At 37.6% G+C, this 24,690-nt stretch overlaps 1 long non-coding RNA gene across 5 annotated transcripts in view; it reads right to left on the bottom strand.

The window, feature by feature from the left end:
* Positions 1–24,690, bottom strand: part of LOC103886384 — a 78,195-nt gene that overhangs the window by 38,916 nt on the left and 14,589 nt on the right. Inside the window, exon 5 of one of the 5 annotated variants that reach the window (XR_002523652.2) lies at positions 6,790–7,464. The exons of 3 other annotated variants lie outside the window; for them this stretch is intronic. This is a non-coding gene — a long non-coding RNA (uncharacterized LOC103886384). Of the gene's footprint in view, positions 1–6,789; positions 7,465–10,914; positions 11,997–24,690 lie in introns of those variants that run through there. One more of the 5 variants, XR_001905267.3, reaches the window with a different exon arrangement.

Here is a 24,690-nt window from a genome sequence, read left to right as displayed (position 1 = left end):
AGGGCAATGAATGAATGAAATATGTGGGAATTCAGACATTTTTGCGCAAAAGAAAGTACTATCATTAAAGGAGAGGGGGCATCTACCATGCCAGAGGAAGGGTTTGTTGATTTGTATCCCCTGTAAACGTTGATGGGTAAAATTGAACAACTTATCTTTGGAGAAATTTTTAAGTGCCTCCTTCTAAAAACCTCAATGCTCTCTCTCCCTCAGCCCTTGAACGTTTGGTTCCACCAGCCAACATGATTCCTGCCTCTAGAATTGGTGTTTCTACTTTGCCTTTCTTTAGTCATTGAATCAGAGTTATATCCAAACTCAAACTTAGGTCATGCCCTGGACTCCTAGACCTATGTGCCTCACCAAATAGAAATCAAACCCAATGCTTCTTCCCCATGGAACATAACCATGATCTAGCCACTTGACAGCACTACAATCAAGAAAACCCTATCCTCTTCACAATGGGGCATTTTGACACTGGAACAAAGTGGCCACAGAAGGTACAAACTACTTTAAAGCATTATCATCAAAGCATCAGGAAAGGAAGAACTGCTTGTTTGAAGCACAGCAGTTCAAGTAAGAACTGAAAAGTAGGCTGGGCACAGTGGCTCACACCTGTAATCCCAGCACTTTGGGAGGCCGAGGTGGGTGGATCACCTGAGGTCAGAAGTTTGAGACCAGCCTGACCAACTTGGCAAAACCACATCTCTACTAAAAATACAAAAAACTAGTCAGGCGTGGTGGCAGGCACCTGTAATCTCAGCTACTCAGGAGGCCGAGGCAGGAGAATTCCTTGAACCCGGGAGGCAGAGGTTGCAGTGAGCCAAGATCGTGCCACTGTACTCTCTCCATCCTGGGTGACAGAGCAAGACTTTGTCTCAAAAAAACAAAACAAACAAAAAAAAACCAACCTGGAAAGTTTCACTTCCAGGAATAGAACAAAGACAAATTTTTTGTCCTCAAGAGGCTCAAGGCCTTAAGAGATAACACTCACCATAGGGAAATATTTAATTCCCCTAGTAAGCCCAGTACCGCAATAGGTTTATGGTAGGTACCCACTGTATGTTTGTGGAATGAATTAATGCACATGCCATCCACGCTCTCACCTCTGTTTCTTTGACTTGGGTGTGGCAGCTTGAAGGTCACTGTTGCCCACATAAGAAGATCTCCCATGTAGTAATAGAAGCAGAAGTCAGAGAGCAAAAACTAAGGACCACGTGAAAGATTAGAAAGTGGAGTAAATGGGCAGACAACCTACTATTCTGGAAACATTAAGTTTTTAGGAGATATGAATTTTCTTGATGGCAATTATTTGAAAATAAAAATCAGAGTGTCCCACGATTTTACAATGTGAGTAGATTCTCCATATGCCTTCTATCCCCCCAAAATATAAAAGAGAAGTAGTCAGTTTGCTTGGCAGTCTGAAATCTCATTAAGGATAAGGACCAGGTTTTATTTATTATTGCCATTCCTACAGTTCTTAACTTGGCATTTGGTGCATAGTAGGTACAATGTTTAAAATATATATGTTGAATAAATTCACTTACAAATAATATGCTGGTTATTTCTACATATTCTACAGTATAAGCAAGGGGAGAGGAGTAAAACTTTAATAGCAAAAGATAGAAACTGGGCAAAATGTATCACTTGGCCACATTTTACACATGACATCCCCCATGAGATATGCAAACTGTTGGTGGTAAATGACAGCGAGTGAATAAATGGAACATTAGATAGAAAAGAAAATATTCAACATATGTACAATCTTCGTTATAAGGTTATTTTAATGATCAAAGGCCTTACTGGGTATTGAAGTGTTTGTTTAGTCGATGTGTGTTTATCAGCATGTCACTTACAACCATTTGCCAAACATTTTGGGGCGAATTTATCAGAACTGACTCCAAGCCATCTTTAATGATAAAATGCACAAATGTATCCAGAAGGAGAAGCAGATCACTTTTTCCTACCTCACATTCCCTTTCCCAAAGGAAACTGATTGCCAAAAAGTGCCACCTCTCTGCTTATTTTTACTATTGAGTAGAGTGGGGAATACAGTGCCATCTCGTGCATGACCATTCCAGAGACGTGATCAGTAAGTGCAGTAATTGCTATGTGGAAGTGAGAGCAGATTGTCGTGATTCCTTAACCTGGGTAGAAAACAGTGCACGCATCTTGTAATTTGCTTTGTAGATTGTTAAAGTGATTGACACTGTGGGTTACAGTGTATAATTTTCCCTTTTTTTGTGTGTAAGACTGCATAATTCCAGGCATGTTTGCCATCATATGGCATGAGGCGTTATCATTCACCTTGAGTTTTTCCTAAACTTGTCTTCCAGAAAAGAGGAAGAAAAAAAGGCAGCACCCTGTCTTCCCATGGCCATATAACCACTTTTCAGGAGAGAATGCAATGAAATAAGTACCATGAGAAAGGGACTAATCTTTCTTTAAATGACAAGATCTTCCATAGAGAATGCAGCCCAGTGATAGAAACTTCTTCTACACTGTTCCTTATGCTGTATTTTATTTACCACAGCAGCTAACACTCCACTCTAAGACCAGAATACACCAGCAGAAAAACCTATAAAGAATCATTAAAGTGTGAGACAGATGTAGTCACAATTCCACAAAATACATTCTCAACTGGAGTTAGATATTAGTTGGTAATCAACTTTGATAGCAATATGTATCAAAGCTCAAGGAACCTCCTCATACTGATCACTCACCATCTTGTACCAGCTGGGTGGAAATGTACTAATTTGGGGTTTACGCATTTATATCTACAATGGGCTACACTACTAGAAAAGGTGGTGGGAGAGCTACTATCATCACCTGTAATGTTTCCTATCTGACTGAAATATTCAATTATGGCTACTCCAATAAAGATACAAGTTCTGGGAAATAACTGTTTTCAGAACAAAGTCAGTTCTCTATCAGTGGTTTGACAAGGCAGAATGACCGATTATGACGAGAGTCTTTCAGAGAAATGGTCAAATAATTATGTAGAATATTGGGGGAAAAAATCAAAACAAAAATGAATACATTGAAAGACACTTTGAAAGTAAGTACAAAACAGTAAGGATATCTGTCTTTATACAGAGAAGTTTCCATCTAACTGTTAGGCATTTCCAGGAACTGGACGTGTTTTATTTTTTTAAGGAAGTATTTAAAATTAAAATGTATTTTTTATAAATATGCTATAAAAATAAAGAATAAAATAAATAACCCTATTTGGTTTCGTTTTTCTACTACTCACAATATTACTTCACAAAAGTGGGATGTCGTTTTCCCAGCATTTTTTTTACATTTACCTATTTTTACACCTGATTTAGATTCCCTCTTTCAGGAGCTAAAACTGGCTACCATGCAGATAATGTCAAAGGAGGAGGAATAAAATATAAGAGGTATCAACAAGAAGCTTGAATTTCCTGAGAGTGGAGAGTCACAAGATCTGCCCATCTTTCAACGTGTGCTTCAGATGCCATACCTTTGAAGAGACAGGATGCCAAGCACCGGATAACATCCATTGTCTCACATCATGGAAGTATAGCCTATTTTAAGGTAGCATTTACAAAATGCCCCAATAGGAATTCCAGTGCTTTCTATTTATTTTAGTTCAATTCGACCTACTTTTGGGATTGAAAGTTAGTGGTTCCAGATCCCTAAATCTTCCTGAGGACTAAGGGTACATTTGTGATTTCTTTTTTGTCCTGTTTTCAGCCCTACTCCTCTGAAATAGCCTGTGAGTGCACATGTTTTTGCCTTGCTGAACTTTTTTCCTTTTACCTCCCATTTGCCCTCTCCAATTCAATTTCCTTAAAGAAATAAAATAAATGGGTTGTCAGAAACTAAAGCTTTACACACTGGAGCCTCTCTGCATTCAGGAGGTAATGAGTGATTTTTTTCACTTGTTCACTACACCCTAATCCTAATTTAAGGCAATTCATTTTATGATTTTATGACTTGGTGATGGTATCTCATGAATAACAATGAAAGAATGAAAGAATATTCTATCACTGCAGAATCTCTTACAAAGTGGTGACACATAAATGCAAAGATAATTGCCATTTAAAAATAAAGGTTCTTTTTTCTTTAAACGCAATCAGTTATACTAAAAACTAGTCAAAACATATGCATTCCACTTCTGGCTTCAGTCTGATTAATATAGACAAGTTTTGACCCAAGGATACTATCACTTTGAGAGTGTCACTGATGTCTAAAGTAAAAGTAAAAAGATTTCTATTTAAAAATTGGCACTATGCATTATAAGCAAGAAGATATCTAATAAAAGAAGATTGGTACATATGCAATTAGGGATTCAAGGATCAATTATGCTTTTAATTACTTAGCACATCAGCAACTTGATCTCAATAATCCAAACCACGTAGACAGGTCTCAACTCTATGGCAAAAATGATCTGAGAAGTTGCAATAATTAAAAATCACAGATAATCCCAACCCGTTATGGGAACAATTCATTAAAATCTCCTTCCTTAGAGAAATGGTTTTATAAGAGCTACAAATCATTACAAAACTGTCTGGCTTATGTCTCCTCTCCTTTGATGATCCCACTGGAATCTCTGGGGAAGGCTATGCAAAGCAGTGAAATAGCCAAGTCAGGAAAGAAGAGAAAAGGGACAGAGCCTCAAGGAGAAGCCATAAAACTTCCAAATGCACAAGACTATCACTGGTGAGTGTGTCCTCTAGAATAGTGGAAAACAGGATTTGCACCATTCCATGTAAAACAGAAGTGAGTAACCTATTGGAGAAGCTGTGTGCTGATCCAGGTGGCAATCCCTAAGCTAGAATACGAATAATTTGTAGTTTGGTAACTATGTAAAAGGACTATGTTTTCGACATCATTTTTCTCTTATTTTCTGCCTCTCTTCTATTAGCCTCAGTAATACCAGCATACAATACAAGACTCTTTGTTACACCCAAGTAAGAGAAAATAGCAATACTCTCAACTTCTCCTTTCTCCTTTTTGTTATTTTTCACTGGCATACCCACTGCCTTATCAGTCACAGTCTGGACTAAGCTCTTATTTGTTACAGACCACCTAACTTCTGATTCACTAAGTTTCTTGATTAAACTATATTTTATCCTCAAAACTTCATTTTACAAAACCTAGATACATGTCTGCCAGGTCTTCATGCCCTCATTTCAACAAGACTCTAGAGAACTCTTAGGAGGCTTTATCATTCTCTCTGTCTCATAGTCGTCTATCAAAATCTATGTTTATGCATGCTCTTGACAGTAATTTTCATCAGGATGTTGCAAACACATTTCCCAACATGAATAAATGAAATCATAGTTAAGAATGCCAAAAGAGCCCAGTGACTTATAGACAATTGACCCAGGAGGGGTTTTCCTCTCTCGGAGGCCTATCCTTTGGCCAAGGACGCAGCATAGAGAAGGAGCATATGTAGAATATTGACAGAGAAAGGGGTTTAGGTCCAACAACTAAAATAATCTGCCAAATTAACCTGGGCAATCAGTATGTAACAAATACAACAATACCATTATTGATACATTCTGAAATCAGGCAAAAAATACTGCCTTCTTTCTCTTTTTCCTCCTTCCCTTCCTGCTTGTCTTGCTGGACCCCTGTTAACTTAAATATGGACGGCGTCAGATTCAAGAGGTTGAAGAAGGGTCCCAGAGCCAGAGAATGAAACAGAGTTCAATTGGGAGAATTTACTTACAGGGAGGTGCGACGGCAGTAGGCTGGACAGGAGAACAGCAACTGCTTCCGAAAAAGCATGTCATTTACATGGCAGTATCCCTTAGCAGCCTCCTGCTAGCAATCTCCACATTGCAACCCTCATTTCTTAAGCTAAGTCAGGTGTGTCTGCCATAAGGGCATGCTTAAGTTACTGCTGTCAGGTGTGTCCATCATACAGCGTGCTTCTCAAGGTATACTTAATTTATTACTGTCAGGTGAATCTGCCATACACTTTCTTTCTTGGTTCTTTCCCCTCTTCCTTCACAATCACTTCTTAAACATGATTCCAGATACTCCAAGAGGAACTGATAAAATAGTGAGGGAGATAGACTCAGGCCTTGACCTGAAGCTTACAGTCCAATAGGAAAGTTGCACAAATTAAAAAGTTCAAAAAACTAAACAAACTTAACAGGGTAAAATTGGTGCATCCACCCAGCAGTTGTCAATTGTAATTAATTTAGTCTAGGGTTTCTATCATAGTCAGAGGAAGGCTGAGGAAGTAACTTTCAAAGTGAGACCTAAAGGATGAAGAATTAACCAAATGGCACAGTAAGGGGGAGAGATGAGAAAGTAGGCAGTGGAAATTATACTCTACTCTTTCAGGTAGAGTGTAATAGATGTAGAGAGGAAGCCTCAGATAGCATGAATCCTGCAACGAACAGACATGAGGTCGGTTAGGCTGGAGCAGAGGGTGCAAACGAAGGAAACAGAGAGTGATAAGAATACAAACGTAGGCAGGAACCAGAGCATAAATATTCCTGTGAGCTAGGTGCTCATGGTGCAAAATCCCAGGCTCTAAAATTCAGACATGAAAGCATCTATCTCCATTTTACCTTAACTCAACATATTTTTAATTATGAGTATTATGATAAAGATAGGTTAGCTGTTTACCAAATCCATTTCCCATTCCTCCTAGACATGTGAGTAGACAAAGTTTGCCAATCTGTCTTGCTATTAGTTATGGCATGTGTCTGAGTTCTGACTAGGGGAATGAAAGATAACATATGCATCTTCTAGACCAGGACCATAAAAATCTCCCATGTGGTTCCCCCCGACACTCTCTTTGACTATCAGTCAGTGGGATATTGATGTCCAAGGTGACCTTGGAAACCACGTGGAAAAGAGCAGTGCTACCCCATCACTGCATGCACACATGCACACAACCACACTAAGCAGGTGTTATAAGGATGATGTTTCTATTGTGCTAAGCATTTGAGATGTTCGTGTTTATCTATTATGCCAGCAAATCTTAAAATATGGTTGCGGGAGTAGCGACATCAGCATCACCTTGTAAGAAATGCAAATTCGTGAGTCCCAGCCCAGAACTAGTGAATCAGAAACTCTGGCGGTGGGGCCAGCAGCCTGTGATGCATCAAGCCCTCCAGGTGATCCTGATACTGGTTAAATTTAGGAACATTCTATTACATTATTTCACATTACCTTAATCCACTCCATCTGTAATAAAAGTAAAGTGTAATTAATTCAGAGAGTTGCAACTAATTCAGTGTTTCCTTAGTCAACTCAACCCACGTACAGTGCTAAGGCATAAGATTGGGTCCAGCTGACCCTTAGTTATTTTACTCACCTGTGTGGTCTTTAGGATTTCTTTTTCTTTTCTTGACAGGCCTTGGTTGTTTTTCCATGAAGACTGCTACTTTGTCTTCCTTATGTCAACTCAAAAGTTTCTTCATGTTGGGCCTCCAGCTACTTTTGCATCTTTCTTTACACACAAGATCTGCATGCTCCCTTCAGGAAAACCCAAATTCTCATGCAGTTGTCTCTGCTCTACTGTTCCCTGCTGTAGGAGAGCTCTTTGTTTTCCAACTCCTCAGACTCTCCCTGGGTTGTTAGGTACAGGTGTCCTGTATTCTAAGATCCCCCTCCCAAACCTGCCTGAGTTTTACGCTCCTCTTTAATCAGACTCACCTAGTACAGAGGCAAGAGTAGGACTCTGTCTTAGAAACAAATAACACAATATTCCAATGAGATAATATATGGCCAGTTTTTAAAAACTATCTCAGTGAATCCCTTTTCTCTGGCCTACTACGTGGCAAGGAAAACTGGCTCTTCAATTGCTGATATTTTCACGTTTTGCGAAATCTATTCTTTATGGCATAAAATTTGTGTTTTAGTTTTTATGAAGTCAAAACACATCTGAAAGAAAGTAAAACGACCAGCAATATACTGGGAGAACAGGTTTGCAATATATAAACACAAAGAATTGTATAGATATATATATGTTCATATACATAAAACATATCTATATAGGTAGGTTAATACAGAGATAGAGAGATAGCTGGCTAGATAGATATCTTACTAATCAATAGAAAAAACAAACATGCCAATAGAAAAATGGAGGAAATTCAGAAATAGCAATGTACAGGAAAGTAAACACATGGTTAATAAATGGGTTCGGCCATATTACTAATGCTTTAGAGAAGCTAATCAAGAACACATGAGATATAATTTGATCTCATTTAATTGGTAAAAGAAAGCCAAGGAAAACCAGAACAGTGATCAACAGGGGTTCTAATACAGTACTCATTGAAGGATAAATTGATACAATCACTCTTGAAGCAATTTAGCATTATCTATTATGGTTTGATATCTAATAAGGTTTCTATGTTCCAGCAATTCTTCTATTTACCCGAGAACAATTCATGCTCATGTGCTCAAGAATGAAATTTACAAGGTAAGGATAAACAAAATTTGGGAGTTATCCTTGCAGGGTAGGCAGAAGGGTGAGATAGAAGAAGAGCAAGTAAGTAGATGCAAGTTATTGGTAAAACTCTTGTTCTTGGATGGTATGCTGAGTTTGTGGATGCTCTCTACATTATTAAAAATGAAACAAAAAACATGAGGGCTTTGTAGGAGCCAATGAAAGTGTGTTTCATAAGCCAAGGGTCACAACTCATTTAATTATGAGCATGCAGGGTCCATAGGAGAAAAAAAATAATCCTTCGGCTTTTGTAAGTCATAAGCTCTTTTGTTTTGCTGAAACCAGTAAGATTTTAAATTACATTAATTATTACAATTATTATCATTATTATTATTATTTGCTTCTGTTTGGCAACTTTCCTCTCCTAAGGCATTGAATGGATTCCATGAGGTGAAAAAAAATCATTACTGGCAGCAAAACAAGCATTTGACTGGTATATGAAAAAATTATTTTATTATTAATAATAAGATGTGTAGATGTACACATTTAAGGGCTCTTCATTTAAACAGAATCATGGGGTCTTCATGAATTATATAGAATATTAAGAAATTAACATATCCTACATTTTCAGAAAGTCCGAGATAGGTTAGTTTGCATGATTAGCTACTTTCTAGTCATTTATCTTGAGATAAAGCAGTTGTTTCCATTTATTATTTGTGAAACATGTGGTTTATATACTATTTGCTTAACTTCCTCATAGAAATGCAAAGAAGAAATTTTTCATTTTCTCAACCCAAGATGATGCATTGTGAAAAGTATCTGTGAAAGAAAAGACTGATACCTAAACATTTCACCCACAAATTTGATAATACACCCACTCTTTGATAATACAGTGTTGGGGTTATTTTTTTCCCCCCAATCCAAAGTGTCATTGGTGGGCCCCATTGTAGCTTTTAACAACATGAAACACAGTCTTAAACTGTAACTTATTGCTTCTAAAGAAGGCAACTTTCTTTTTTTGTGTGTTTTTGAAACATGATAGCAATTTAATATTAGTTCTTCAATTTAGAAAATATTGGAAATATTGTAGAAATATAAACAGAGGAAATAGAGATAAATAGAAGAAAAACTATCATATCATAAACTCCTGACAACCATTAGGCAATAAACACGGTTTTGAGGACATATAATTAAAAGATTATCCTCATTGGTAAAGGCCTGACTTTGTTCAAATTATGACAGAGGATTTCAGAAAAGCTGCTCTTAAGTAAACTTACAGACAAAAAGAAACAATATGAAGTCCCCAAATAGGTTTTTTAAAGGAAATGTTACTTAGATAAATATATTTTAGCTAGTTTGCTTTAAATGAAGGCCCCAATTTATGCTCTGTAGGATATCATTTATTTTAAAATATATATAATTTTAGCAATAAGTTCTTTATGTGAAAAAAGTACCTATAGCTATGAATTACTATAATTAAATTGAACATCCAATTGCTTGTATCATTATTAATAATATTAAAGAAAGTAGACAAAATATTCAATAGGGAATTATTTAAATTGTGTTACATCATTAAAATGCAACTAAAACAAAAATAATTATTAGCCTTTACAGTACTGTTTCATTTTGCAGATATTAAAATATATGTTTATCACAATTGTAAATACATGAGCATTTCATTATTGCCATGTTGCTGTGTTGGGAGAGCAAGCAGTATTTTTCTATATTTCCAAATTTTTTATAGAAATTACAACCACCATGATAAGCATCCTTGTGGAAAAACCTTTGTTCATATTCATCATTGCCTTACAACTAAGTCCTATAAATAGATTTGCTAAATTAAAGAACACTTTCAAGACTTCTTATCTAGTACCGATTGCCATCTGGAAGTTTGTACAAAGGTACATTCCTGCCAGTGGTAAATAAGGATGCCCCCATTGTTATTGTGAAGAAAGAATGATGGAACAAGCCATCAATATTTGAGCCTCCTTTTTCAAAATGTGATTCTCAAATAGCATCATTTTTTCAGTGAAGGAATTGAAAAAAAGCATTAAGTCATGTGCTGCTACTTCTAAGCATAGTAGCAAGTGCACTTGGAAATTGCCCAGTGTTTTCTCTGATTAAGAAGCTTTGTATAGATCCCTGGGAGACATAATCCCTGCAAGTTTATGTAGTTAAGGTAAAGCAAGTTCTAGCAGCTCCGAGTGAGATCACTCTGCAATTACTACCCCTTGAAGACCACTTCTACTCTCTGTGGGCCACCCAAAGTAATTTGTGTCTGGATTTTTCTCACTTTGGAGAATAGTTCTTACTTTCATTCACTTTCATTTGTCCAGATTCCCCATGCCAATAATTGAACACCATGAAATTTTAACTAAGTCATTAGTTAAGTTTTTTAATGAACTATAGTACTTTATAAATTTAATAAATCACTTTTCATCTTGTCATTCAGTAAATTTTAGGAAAATGAGAGAATACATTCTTATTCAAAATAAGAGGTTCACTTTCATTTTTATTTTGTTTTTTGTTTCATTGTACACTGCAACACTTATCTGTGCCTTGGGCATCACTGGCTGAAATTTTCTACAATTGAAACACATTGATATGTTATAAAAAAAGATACAATGAATTCTGGAACTAGAACACCTGGACCTAATTTTTTTTTTAGTAATGCTGTAGTTTCTTCATCTAATGGGAGGATACTAATAGTAACTGCCACATGAGGTTTTATGAGTTTAAATAAGATAATATTTGTAAAACATTTAACAAATATGAATGTATCACTAAGTATATGCCAGACACTACTTCACTTGTCATCATCAACATCATTATCAAACTCATTGTGGGAAGACTTCTCAATAAGTAGTTCTCAAACACCAATGAGTGATTTTAAATGAAAATTCTCGGGTTTCCATGTCCAAAAATTCTGACTCAGTATGTGTGAGGTGGGGCCTGGGTGACCCTGATGTAATTGGTCAAATGAGGGCATTTTGAAAAACTCAGAACTTCTGACTTACTTAGGAGTCAAGGTAGATAATTTAACTCTCCTATTTGTTTTTTTCAGTCCAATAATACAGAAGAGGAAATAATTAGAAAAATACTGTTTCAAAAAGGCAGTTTGTTTGTAAATTGGTTATCCCGTGTTGATGTGAACAGCTATTGCTAATCTACCAAATAGTACATGTCTTTGGGGCATATAGAGTCCTCTTCTCTTCTTTCCTGATGCTTTCCTTCTGGGAAATTTAATTGTTCCACTTAAATGGAGTGGAACAGAAAGAGGACTGGAACAGAAAGAAGAGGAGATCCAAAGCAGTTTACCGTCACCAGTGCAGCGGTCAAAACATGAATATTGATGCCGCACGGCCTCAAAACATATTGTGGTTTAATCACTTAACTTCTCTGTGCCTACTTTCTTACCTGTAAAATAAGAGACTGATATTACCTAACTTAAAGCATTGTTGTGAAAATTAAGTAATGGGAATTTAAAATGGTATGACTAAAATTAAAGTGCATTTTAATTCATCATCTTTGTCCAGCTGTCTTCCTCCCCAAAATGTGAGCAGTCATTGCTCAAACCATATGTCCTATTTCCTCCTCTTCCCAGCCAAAGATGCCGCATCTGATAGAGAATACACATTATAAAAGGAAACATGGAACACTGGTCAAGCAAAATGTATTTCTCTGCCTGCAATTTCCCTTCTCTACTCCAGATATTAAAAACTAATTCTCTCAGTTATTCATTGCTGGCAGAGATGATTAATTTAATCTTTATAGATAAAGTAAAATGTTTGGATGAAAGGAGCAAATACTCTGCTGAGGCTAATTGCAAGGCACCTTTGGGTGCATAATTCATTGTGTGCAGTATAATGATATCATAGATGGTTAGCCAAGAACAAACATCAATTCTATAAAGGAATTAAACTAAAGCCAAGTCCATTTGGCAGTGAAAAATAGATAGAACCCTTATCACCAACATGGATCTTGTTTTGGTAAATCTTACCATGGTCCGAGATTTCATTTTTACCAATTTCTGATAACCTGTCATGTGTGCCTTCACTTCTCATACAGATTCTCCACTTAAGTAAAAAATATTAGAGTAACTCTGGTGATTAGAAACGTGTGAGAGTAAGAGAGACGTTGGTAAAAATCCCACACTGCTACTAAGCTTGGAGGCCTTGGGCATGCGACTTAACCTCCACAAGTTTTCCATTTCTCACCCGAAAAATGAGGAAAAAAACATTAGGTTGTTGTGAAAATATGAGACTTACTTAAAACTTCACGTAATACTTTGCTGGGTTTAAATACTTGATCAGAAAGAAATATAGGGACATATTATATGTGAACATGTATAAACATACATATAAATACATGCACACATTCTAAAAAACATTTCTATTTATCCTTCTATATTCTAGCTCTCTTTATTTTTACCACCCATCCTTGTTCATTTCTATCTTTTTTCAGGGTATTTTTTCCCCTTTCCTCTGCACATTTTATAAACCTCATCAACAAATACAAAAAGAAAACAGATGGAAAGATTCTTTTTCTCATTAGTAGTTAAAAATGCAAATTATAGCATCCTGAAAGAGGATTAAAAATATAACACAAGCTGATGTGGCTAAGATAAACCAGTTTATTCCTATCACTACTGCCAAACTGATGCAATCTTTTTGTGAATCTATATTTCAAAAGTAAGAGCATAAATGTGTCCAGAGCCAGCACTCCTTCTTTAAAAGTTATCCCAAAGAAACAATCCATTGAAAGTGGAATTATTGTGACACAACTGATATTTGCATGGATAAATCTAAAATTGCAAAAAAATTTTTTAAAAGAGCACAAATGGAAGGTTGTATAATTTGACATAACCAAACAACGAAATGTTATACAGTCATTAAAAAAGGTAATAAAATGCATAAAAATATTAAAACCTAAAAACATTTGATAATGTAAGCATAAATAAATTGTATATTATGATTGTGACTATTTGAATGTGTCTATGTAGAAGTTAAAGCAAAAAGCAGAGTAATTTTTGCAATCACAATTTTTTGAACTTTTTTTATGTTGGCTTTTTCTTTACTGAAAAATGAAGATTTAACTCTGATCTACTCTGCAAAGGTTTCCCAATATATGCAGATTATATGCATTTTCTTCCCTTGTTAAAAATAGCACAATACCATTTAGTTTTAGTGCTTATTCTAGACCTTACATTATATTGGCTTTATCACTCTCTACTTCTCTCATGTTAATCTCTTCCCAGAAAGACTCTGAACCCTTCAAAGATAAAGGCTGGATAATTTCCATTTAAAAAACACATCACAATATCTAAGCCAGAACCATAAAGTGTAAGTACATTTTTAAACTTTATGTCAGAATCACTAAGGACTGGATGGAGGTAGGTGGTACCTTCACCCTACCTGACAAAATTGGGGTTGACACTGAATGCAGCTATATTGCCTCATAGTAAAAATAGCCCAGCAGTTTTGCACCTCTGAAACCCTATCCTGTGTGAATGGGAATGGACTGAGGGTGAGGGTAAGAAAAAAGAAACGAATAAGTGAATATATAATGAGGAAAATCCAGTCATGACTTCAACACTTTAAAACAGGCTCAGAGCAAGAGATAATAGTGTACCTTAGATTAATTTTATCAGATGGCCTTTAAAGGGTAAAGTTGTATGTTTGCTGAGATCACTTTTGCTTTTGCAACCTGACAAGATGTAACGGAAGTCTGCAAACCCGAGTGGCTTCGCCCTGGGAAATATTTTTATATGATATAGATACATAATTATGGACTTAGACTAATTGACAATGGGATTCAGGAATGTCGCAGTATCTTTTGAGTTGTATATCCTTTTGATATAAAGGATCCATCTTCAAAGACTGGGAATGAACTGTGCTATTATAAGCTGTAATAACATATATATATATATAGGGTCTTCCTCCCCATTTGTAGGCATGGAGTTCGTAGATCCTTTAGTGGTACAAGGAATTGGCAACAAATGTGAATAAATCACAAAAGTGTTATCGAGTTACTTAAATAAAATTGATTTTATCAACCTTAGAACTGGCTAACCAAACCAAAATGTTTATTAGGCATCTTCATACAGTTCCTAGTATGCACTGCGAACTCCAAGTATCTGAGGCAGGTCTCAGTTAATTTAGAAAGTGTATTTTGCCAAGGTTGAGGATGTGTGCCCATGATGGATCCTCAGGAGGTACTGATGACATATGCCCAAGGTGGTCAGGGCACAGTTTTTTTGTTTTTTTGTTTTGTTTTTTTGAGACGGAGTCTCGCTGTGTCGCCCAGGCTGGAGTGCAGTCGCGCGATCTCGGCTCACTGCAAGCTCCGCCTCCCGGGTTCACGCCATTCTCCCGCCTCGGCCTCCGAGTAGCTGGGACTACAGGCGCCTGCCACCACGCCCGGCTAGTTTTTTGTATTTTTAGTAGAGACGGGGTTTCACCGTGTTAGCCAGGATGGTCTCGATCTCCTGACCTCGTGATCCACCCGTCTCGGCCTCCCAAAGTGCTGGGATTACAGGCTTGAGCCACCGCGCCTGGCCTAGGGCACAGTTTGATTTTATACATTTTGAGGAGTCATGAGATATCAATCAACATATGTAAGATGAACATTGGTTTGGTCCGGAAAGGCAGGACAAATCAAAGCAAAGGTGGGACAACTTTTTTTGGGAAGCAGGGAAGGGGCTTCCAGGCCAAAGGTAGGTAAGACTAGATAAGAGCCAGAAAGATGCATTCTTTTGCCTTTCTGATTAGCCTCTCCAAAGGAGGTGATCAGATATGCACGGATGACTTGGAATAGAATGTCAGGCAGGTTTGCCCTGAGCGGTTCCCAGATTGAGTTTTCCCTTCAGCTTAGTGATTTTGGAACCCCAATATTTGTTTTCCTTTCACATTTCCCCCCTTTTCTTTGTTACAATCTTTTGGAGAGAGCATTTTAGATGAAAATGAGTCTCTGGTCTCAGGTTTCATCTGATCTCTGATGGCTAAGATGATTTATTCCTAGATGGATAGTTATGCCTGTTTCCATGGTATCTGTGCATATGCGCCGGCAGATGCTAGAGTGACTGCAAAGATGAAGTTTCTAGAGGGAGATGGGCACTCTGCAGTGTCTCACCGTGGGAAGATAATTGTTTAACAAGGACAAGGGCGTGAAGATTCAGTGGCTGGGGAGGGTAGATGTATGTATGTGGATGCAGGGAATGAAGTCAAGGTTGGCAGACTCTCAGATATGGCAGAGGAATTTTTTTCTCTGTTTACTTTATAAAGCAATATAATTTGCCAAAGTGATATATGTTTATTTTTTTAAAGTATGCCACTATGTAATGAAGTTAAAACCTCCCTCATCCTCCATTTTTCCATCTCTCAGGTTTTATCCAATCAAACCTCTGAATCATGAGAACTAATGAATATTGTTTTGAGTAAGTTTTGGAGTAGTTTGTTGTGCAGTAAAAGTTAACTCATAGACAGGTATATTGCAATGCAAAGATATAAATATATGAACATAAATACATAAAAACCACTTTTGTTTATAATCACCGGAACGGTATATGATTATATTCTTTGAAACTCCAGCCCTACACACAAGGTGAAAGAATCCTGTAATCAGAAGCCCACCATCCTGGTCCCACAGATGCCATCATGACTGTGTGTGCATGCTTCTGGATTTATGCCAGTTTTGTGAATGAGAAAACAGAAATTTTTACTTATTTGCTTTTACTTTAAACACAACAGCGTGTCTTGGAAAAATCCCCATACCGGTGAGCATAAATCTATTCCTATAGGCACAGAAGACTCCTTTACTTCCTGAAGCTTTATGAGATGATTTGAATTCTGTTAGATCAAGTTATTCTCAATTTACTCTTTTTCAAAACTGCCTTTTCTCATATTTACTCCTTTACTTGACTATTAGACTCAGCTGGTCAAGATAGATGAAAATTGTTTTGTGGGAAATTTTGGGGGATTCCATTGAATTTACTAAGTTTGAAAGAATTGATGACTTTAATAAAATATTGCAAGCATCTTCCCATTCACAAACTTGTTAGAGTTTTCTTTTCTTTTTTTTTTTTTTTTTTTTTTTTGAGATGGAGTCTTGCTCTGTCGCCCTGGCTGGAGTGTAGTGGCACGATCTTGGCTCACTGCACCCTCTGCCTCCTGGGTTCAAGCAATTCTCCTGCCTCAACCTCCCATGTAGCTGGGATTACAGGCGTGTGCCACCATGCCTGGCTAATTTTTGTATTTTTGGTAGAGATGGGGTTTCACCATGTTGGCCAGGCTGGTCTCGATTTCCTAACTTCACGATCTTCCCAACTTGGCCTCCCAAAGTGCTGGGATTACAGGCATGAGCCGCCGTGCCTAGTATATTTTTCTTTTACTGAAGTTTTTTTTTCACCATCTATGGCAAATTTCTCTAATTTTCTATACATTATTAGACATTTATTTCTAAATTTCTTCCCTGTTGCTTTATATTTCTCATTGCCATCAGAAAAAAGATCTTATATTTATTATGTTTTGCTGGTATACAAGAAAGCTTCAGATTGTTTTTATCATCTATCTTGTTAGACCACAATGCTGAACTCTTATTTATTCTAATTGAAAAATTAGGACAATCAACTGACAAACTATATGGATGATTTTATTACTTGTAAATGATAACAGTTTGGTCTCTTCCTTTTGGTATGTGTCCTTTGTACATTTTTCTTTTCTTATTAACTTGGAATTCCAGTGCAATGTTAAGTAGTAAAGGAATTAGCAGGCATCTTTATCTAGTCCCTGACTTCGATGGGAATGTTGCTAGTGATGCACTGTTTACTGTGGTGTTTGCTATAGGTCACTAGTAGAAATCTCATATCAAATTAGTTGCCTCTTACTTCTCATTTGCATAGAGTTTTTTTTTTTTTAAATAAAGAATGGTTTTTGGATATCATCAAATGCTTTTATAGTATCTACTGATACAATCATACAGTTTTTTGCCTTATTTATAAACTGAACTACAATGTTAATAAATTCTAATATTAAACAACTCTTGCATTCTTGAGTTAAACCACATTTAATCATGTTGTATTATTTTCAACACATTTTTATGCTCTACTAATAGTATTTTGTTTTAGATATCATACTCCTGTTCACAAATGAAAATTGTTTAACTGTTTTCTTTTCTCATTCTCTCTTTATATAGCTAGTTTTTTTGTTTGTTTGCTTTTCATTTTTGAGATGGAGCCTCACTCTGTTGCCTAGGCTGGAGTGCAGTGGTGCAGTCACAGCTCACTGCAAACTTCATCTCCTGGGTTCAAGTGAGTCTCTTGCCTTAGCCTCCCAAGCAGCTGGGATTGCAGACGTGTGACACCATCCCTGGCTAATCTTTTGTATTTTTGTAGAGATGGGGTTTCGCCATGCTGGTCAGGCTGGTCTTGAACTCCTGAACTCAAGTAATCCACCCACTTCAGCCTCCCAAAGTGCTGGGATTACAGGTGTGAGCCACTGCACCCGACCTTTATCTAGCTTTAATAACACATAAATATATACTCCTTTCTCTTTAATAATCTAAGATTTGAAAATGATATCTTGAGATTAAGGTGCTATTTCTATATGTGTGTCTGTGTTTTGTTCTGCCAATGGCTTCCATTTATTAAATTCAGGTAAAATCTTCTTATTTATCTTATATCCATCTTTCTGCCATTGGCTCCCCTGAGTAACTTCTGTTTTCATCTTCTAAAATAGGTGTTGAAATTTCTAATTCTTTCTCCAATGCCTCTCGCTTTCTCTTAAATTTTTCTCAGCTTTTTGAGATAATAGTTAATAATAGTAGCTAGTGTTTATATAGCTCCTTATACACACACACTATTCCCAGTGCTCTACACATAGAAACTCAATGTAATGTCCATTACTACCCACTCCTGACTGAATATGATATGATTGATTCAGGGAAACAAAACCATACTAGATATTTCAACAAAGACAGCTAACGTAAAGGAATTGGCTAAGTATTGAAACACTGAAGAAACAAAATGAGAACATTGAAGTAATCTAGAAGCACATAGAAGTAATAAAGCAGCTGCTACTCTCATGTCTAGGGGAGGCAAAGGAAGATTATCCGAATCTAGAAACTCCAGAGTGGGAGTGCAGAGCTCTGAATAAGGGATGCCACACTAGGTAACACAGGGAAAGGAGGCGACTCTTGGAAATGAGGCAGTGCTCATTGTGCTGACATTAGTGAGGAAATGTGCGGAATCCTGTTCAGGGGCGCTAAAAGAAGAAAGAAACTAGAACCAACCGCTGCTGCCAGAATTGCTTCCTGCTGTTAGGACAATGGTGACAGAAACAACAGCAAATTTAAAGATTCCGCCCATGCTTCCTACCCCCTGCTTCCCGCTGTTAAGACAATGGTGACAGAAACAACAGCAAATTTAAAGATTTGGCCCATGCTTCCTACCCCTTAGGAGCACAACCCCTTAGTTGTGCTTTTGTGCCCTCTATTTTAGCATGAGTTTACAGGAAACCATGGAAAAGGAGAAACTAGCCCTGCTTTACAAACAAGAATATTAGAAGGTATATTTGGAGCTCAGAGAAAATAGCTTAATAACAAACACAAAACAGTGAAATTTTTTTTTTTTTCAGTGTTACACAGCTAGTAATTCAGATGTAGTATTTGAATCCAGGCAGTTTGTTTCCAGAGTCCTTTCTCTTAACCACTACTCAATGCTTCCCCTCCAAGAATTTGAAATCTCAAGTCCTTGGCTGAAATTCCAGCTTACTCATTTCTCTTAAACTATGGCCTTTCTTCTCTGTTCAGCCCAGCTGCTGAATTTTATGTCCATGATGACAGTTTTGATTTCCACTTTCTACCACGTTGATTTTATTATGGGTGGAATATCTTCTTACACTTCTGAGGCTATAAATTGTACTTCCTCTCAACTTCCTGTTCTGCTTGTTCTTCTAAGTCTCTGTTCCCAAGATTAAGTTCTTTCGTTGAGGAACAGTAAAGCATTGGCTTTCCTCAAATGATTGGCAGCTCTTGATGTGCTCTCATCTTTGCTGCTGAGATACCCTGCTGGATTGTCTGTTGTATCTGCTAATGAGAAAGGCTGAGCTGACCTGTTTTGACTTGTGCGCTGTGCAGCTTTCTTTCAGGATGGGAGGCTTGGGATAATGTACCATGCGTGCAGTACCATAGCAGTCAGCACTGTCTCATTTCTCTGACCCTACGTTCTCACTGCATAACTCTCCCCATCCCACCCGAGTCAGATACCCGTGTAGCTGCTTTTTGGACTACGCAGGTAGGATATGTAGAAGCTGAGCTGCTCAGCCCTTCTGATTATCCAGTTGGTTACTCTTAGAACTTTTCTCGATCCTCGTATCCATACATAAACACTCCCTTGGTACTGTGCTCAGATTTTCTAAAGGAAAAATTCACTCTGTGTTTGGGGACCTTACTTTTTCTAATCACTTTCCTTTCATTTCTTATCTTTCAGGAATTTTTCATGTGTTTTGATCCATCAAGGTTTTCCTTCTTGATTTGCATAGTGGTTGTGAATTTTAAAAGGAAAATACATGATCATTTCTGGAGATTTTATATGAAATGAGAAAGCTATGTCTGCAATCTAGAACAGAAATTGTGTTTCTCTTAACAAATGGGATTCTGCTCCTCATAATGTTTTGCAAATTATTTTTTTAATGTATCAATAAAATACAGGCATGTTTCCATGAACATAGATATGTATTATTTTAATGGCTACGAAAGTATTCTAGATATAAATGTGCCACACAGACATTCTCTAATTCATGGCCATTTTAATTTGTTTTCCATTTTTACTATTACAAATAATACTGCAGTGAGCATCCTCATGCACTTCTAAATTATTTCTATAGGATAGATTTTTCAATGTGGATTTGTAATATAAAAGGGCATATTCATAGGACATGGTTTTCAAATAAATAAATAAATTATTCTTTTATTTTTGGGTGGTGTGGGTGAGGAGACAGAGTCTCTCTCTGTCACCTAGGCTGGAGTGCAATGGTGCGATCTCAGTTTACTACAACCTCTGCCTCCTGGGTTCCAGCCATCCTCCCACTTCAGCCTCCTGAGTAGCTGGGACTACAGACGTGTACCACCACGCCCGGCTAATTTTTTTTTTTTTTTTTTTTTTTTTGAGACGAGGTTTTGCCATTTTTCCAGGCTGGTCTTGAACTCCTGAGCTTAAGCCATCCACCCACTTTGGCCTCCCAAAGTGCTGGGATTACAGGCATGAGCCACCGTGCCTGGCCTTTTTATGCTTTTGTAACACCCAACTGCATTAGCTCAAGTTTCTCTTTCTGGCATGTTCCATAATTCGGCCACTTCCATCCAAGGAAATGGCCCTGGAGAGGTCAGGCTCATCACTTATCAGTGTCCTTACCAGGTCAAGGAAATAGCACCAGGACAGAGCAGGGAATTATTTAAAGACCTGGAGAAGTTGGAGGCCATTAAACTGTATCACTCATATATTGTTAAAACATTAAATATTGGAGCTATAATATCACTTGATAAATAAAATAAGAATTTTTTTCTTCATATAAATGTTTAGGCCAGGTATGGTGGCTCACACCTATAATCCCAGCACTTTGGGAGGCTGAGGCGGGTGGATCACCTGAGGTTGGGAGTTCGAGACCAGCCTGGCCAACATGGAGAAACCCTGTCTCTACAAAAAATACAAAATTAACTAGGCGTGGTGGCGCATGCCTGTAATCCCAGCTACTCGGGAGGCTGAGGCAGGAGAATAGCTTGAACCTGGGAGGCGGAGTTTGCGGTGAGCAGAGATTGTGCCATTGCACTCTAGCCTGGGCAACAAGAATGAAACTCCGTCTCAAAAAATAAAATAAAATAAAATAAAATAAAATAAAATAAAACAAAATAAAAGTGTACTTGGTTGTATGTAGAAAAATAACATATCCTAAAATCAGAATATCTTCAGAAGTTTCACATATACCAAGAAACATTTAATTAATCCCTCTCAGCAAAAAGGTCTTTCCTTCACACCCTAAATTCCTCCTCTCAGTAGAGTCAAATCCCAATATCTGACCTTGTTCCTCTTCTAAGCATTTTATTTATCCTGTTCTTTTTTTATCCTCAAGCACAAACTTGAAAATACCTCTATTGTAACCAATATCGAGCACATCTACATTATAACCCATCTGCCATAAATCAGCTCATTGCAGACAAAAGTCTAACCTGCAATGAGCTGATTTATAGCAGATGATCAAAATATCACTAGAATTTACTAGAAATACACTTTTCATGTGTACTTGCTGTTTTTCTTAGAAACCATAAAAACAGCAAAAGCAAGACATAACCAAAAAGAAGAAAGAAAAAAAGAAAAAAGAAAAAAAGGAAATAATCACTAGTAGATTGTATTTTCCAAAAAATGTACACAGCCACGTTCCCAGTTCCAACATCTCAGAACCTTGATGCTTCTCTCACCAAAATGCGGAGTCTAATTTCTGCCCCCTGAATGTAGGTAATTGTGACTGCTCAGGAAGTAGAAGCAAAGGAAGAGACATTTGTGACTTTTGAGACTAGGACACAAAAGGTGATACAGCTTCCATCTGGCTCATTCTCTCTAGGGACACTCACTTTTGGATCACAGCCACCATATTTTGAGGAATCCCAGTCCACATGGAGAGGCCACTTGTAAGTGATCTAGCTGACAGGCCCAGCTTATGTCCTAGCCAATGGCCATTGTCAACCACCAAGCATGTGAATAAATTGCTTGCAGATGATTTTAGCCTCCAGCCTTAGAACCTTCCAGCTGAGGCCTCCGACAATATGGGTTATAGAAAAGCTATCCTTTCTGTGCTGTTGCAGTTAATTCTTGTAGCTTTACATTGCCTCCACATCCACTTTGAATATGGGTTTAACTTACTTATACCAGAAGCAGAGCTTACTTGCCCTCAACACAATTTCCAGTTCTCTACCTCTTGCCAGTTCCTCCGTGTGATGGACCTAGATAACTGCCTCATACAACACCTCCTGGCGACAACCTGCCAGTGGGACAACTACCTACAACCTACTTGGATCACCCCACTGACCCCCACAGCCCACGTAGACTGTGCAGATATGCCACTGTGACCACTTCTCTGTCACAGTGTGACTCTTCAGAGCTCACGCCTGCGTGCTCTAAACCCCCCAATTAACTCCCTGAGGGAAACCCTGCTTGGATAATGCCCACAATTCCAATAAAGGCTCTGGTCTACAAATCCCTTGCTCTCTTTCTCTTTGCTGATTTAATATGTATGTCCCCAATGGCTCCCCACTTCCTGCTGGCCCTGCAAGGTATGCTGCCCTCTCTTTTCTCTGCAATCTGTGAGTAATACATTACTTCTTTTATTTCAGGTATGTTGTTGAGTTACCAACTCTGTGTCTCATCCATCCAACACACTCTAACCTAACTTCTTTCCATGTCAGGGCTCCTCTAGAGAGTGGCTATCTTGGTAGAAGTAAACTGGTCACAGGTCAGACAAGAGCCATAAAGGAACCTGTCAATATATCAAGTTTCCTGTGAGAGGGATAACTAACCATGGGTTGGACACTTGAGCATTAGGCTGTTGGCCAAAATAAACAAGTATCCTGTGTGATCACATTATATGTGGCCTTTTGTTACTGTATCCTTTCACTTGACGTAATATTTTCAGAGTTCATCCACACTGTAGCATGTATCAGTCTTTCATTCACTGTCCTGGCTAAGTGGTGTTCCATTGTGTGGATGTATCACATTTGTGTGTGTGTGTGTGTGTGCGCGCGCATTCATCAGTTGATGGACACTTGAGTTATTTCCACCTTTTGGCTATTAGGAATGGTACTGTTATAGACATTTATGTACAAAAAGAAGTATCCAGTGAAACGTACACTGTAAATGTCCATGACCTATCCCCCTAGAGCCCAATTCAGATCAGGACTAGAGTTAATAGCCACTCTCCTAAGACAGACCTCCAGACAAAATTAGAGGAAAATACAACAGCTCTGTTCAAATTTCTGACACACAAAGAATCTGCAATGAATGGCTGTTTATACCATAAGTTCCCCCCCCAATTTAAAAATTGTGGTAAATATACAAGATAAAATTTACCATCATAACCATTTCTCAGTGTACAGTTCAGTGATTTTAAATACACTCATAAAGTTATACAACCATTATCATCATCTCCACAGTTTTCATCTTGTACAACTGGAAACTATGTTCATTACACAATAACTCCCCACTCCCCAAGCCCTTGGCAACTACCATCTACTACTTTCTGTCTCTGTGATTTCGATAACTCTAAACACCTCACGTAAGTGAACTCATACAATACTTGTCTTTCTGTGACTGCCATTTGTATAAGAATAATGTCTTTAAGGTTCTTTCATGTTGTAGCATATGTCAGAATTTCATTTCTTTTTAAAGTTGAGTATGAATGTATGAATATATCACATATTACTTATCCTATCAATAGACATTGGGTTGCCTCCACATTTTAACTATTGTGAATAATGCGGCAATAAACATGAGTGTACAAATATTTCTCTGGGATCTCCTGTTAATTACTTTGGGCATATGGCAAGAATTAATGTTGCTGAATCATATGGTAATTATAGATACACCTGTGTGTGTGCGTGTGTGTGTGTGTGTGTGTGTATTCTTTTTTTTGAGACAAAGTCTCACTCTGTCATTCAGGCTGGAGTGCAGCGGCACGATCTCGGTTCGCTGCAACCTCCACCTCCTGGGTTCAAGCGATCCTCCCACCTCAGCCTCCCAAGTACGTGGGACTACAGGTGAGTGAAACCATGCCTGGCTGATTTTTATATTTTCAGTAGAGACAGGGTTCACTATTTTGGCCAGACTGGTCTCAAACTCCTGGCCACAAGTTGTCTGCCTGCCTTGGCATCCTGAAGTGCTGAGATTACAGGCATGAGCCACCGCAGTTGGCCCATACGGTGATTATATTTTTAATTTTTGTGGAACAGTCATACTGTTTTCAACAGTTATTGTAAAATTTTACAGTCTCACCAACAGTGCACAGGAGTCCCAGTTTCTCTATGTCCTCGCCAATATTTGTTATTTTCTTTTTTGATAAGGGTTATCATAATAGGTGTGAGGTGGTATCTCATAGTTTTGATACGCATTTTCCTATTAGCAATGTTGAGCATCTTTTTGTGTGTTTATTGGTAATTTGCATATTTTTTGGAGAAATGTCTACTCAAGTCATTTGTTCATTTTGAATTGGGTTGTTTCTCTTTTTGCTATTGAGTTTTAAGAGTTATCTATATACACCAAATAGCAATCC

The sequence above is a fragment of the Papio anubis genome, chromosome 7, assembly GCF_008728515.1.
Source record: "Papio anubis isolate 15944 chromosome 7, Panubis1.0, whole genome shotgun sequence".
Lineage (NCBI taxonomy): Eukaryota > Metazoa > Chordata > Mammalia > Primates > Cercopithecidae > Papio > Papio anubis.
Note: the sequence above shows the minus strand (reverse complement) of the source record. Positions and strands in the feature narration are given on the sequence as shown.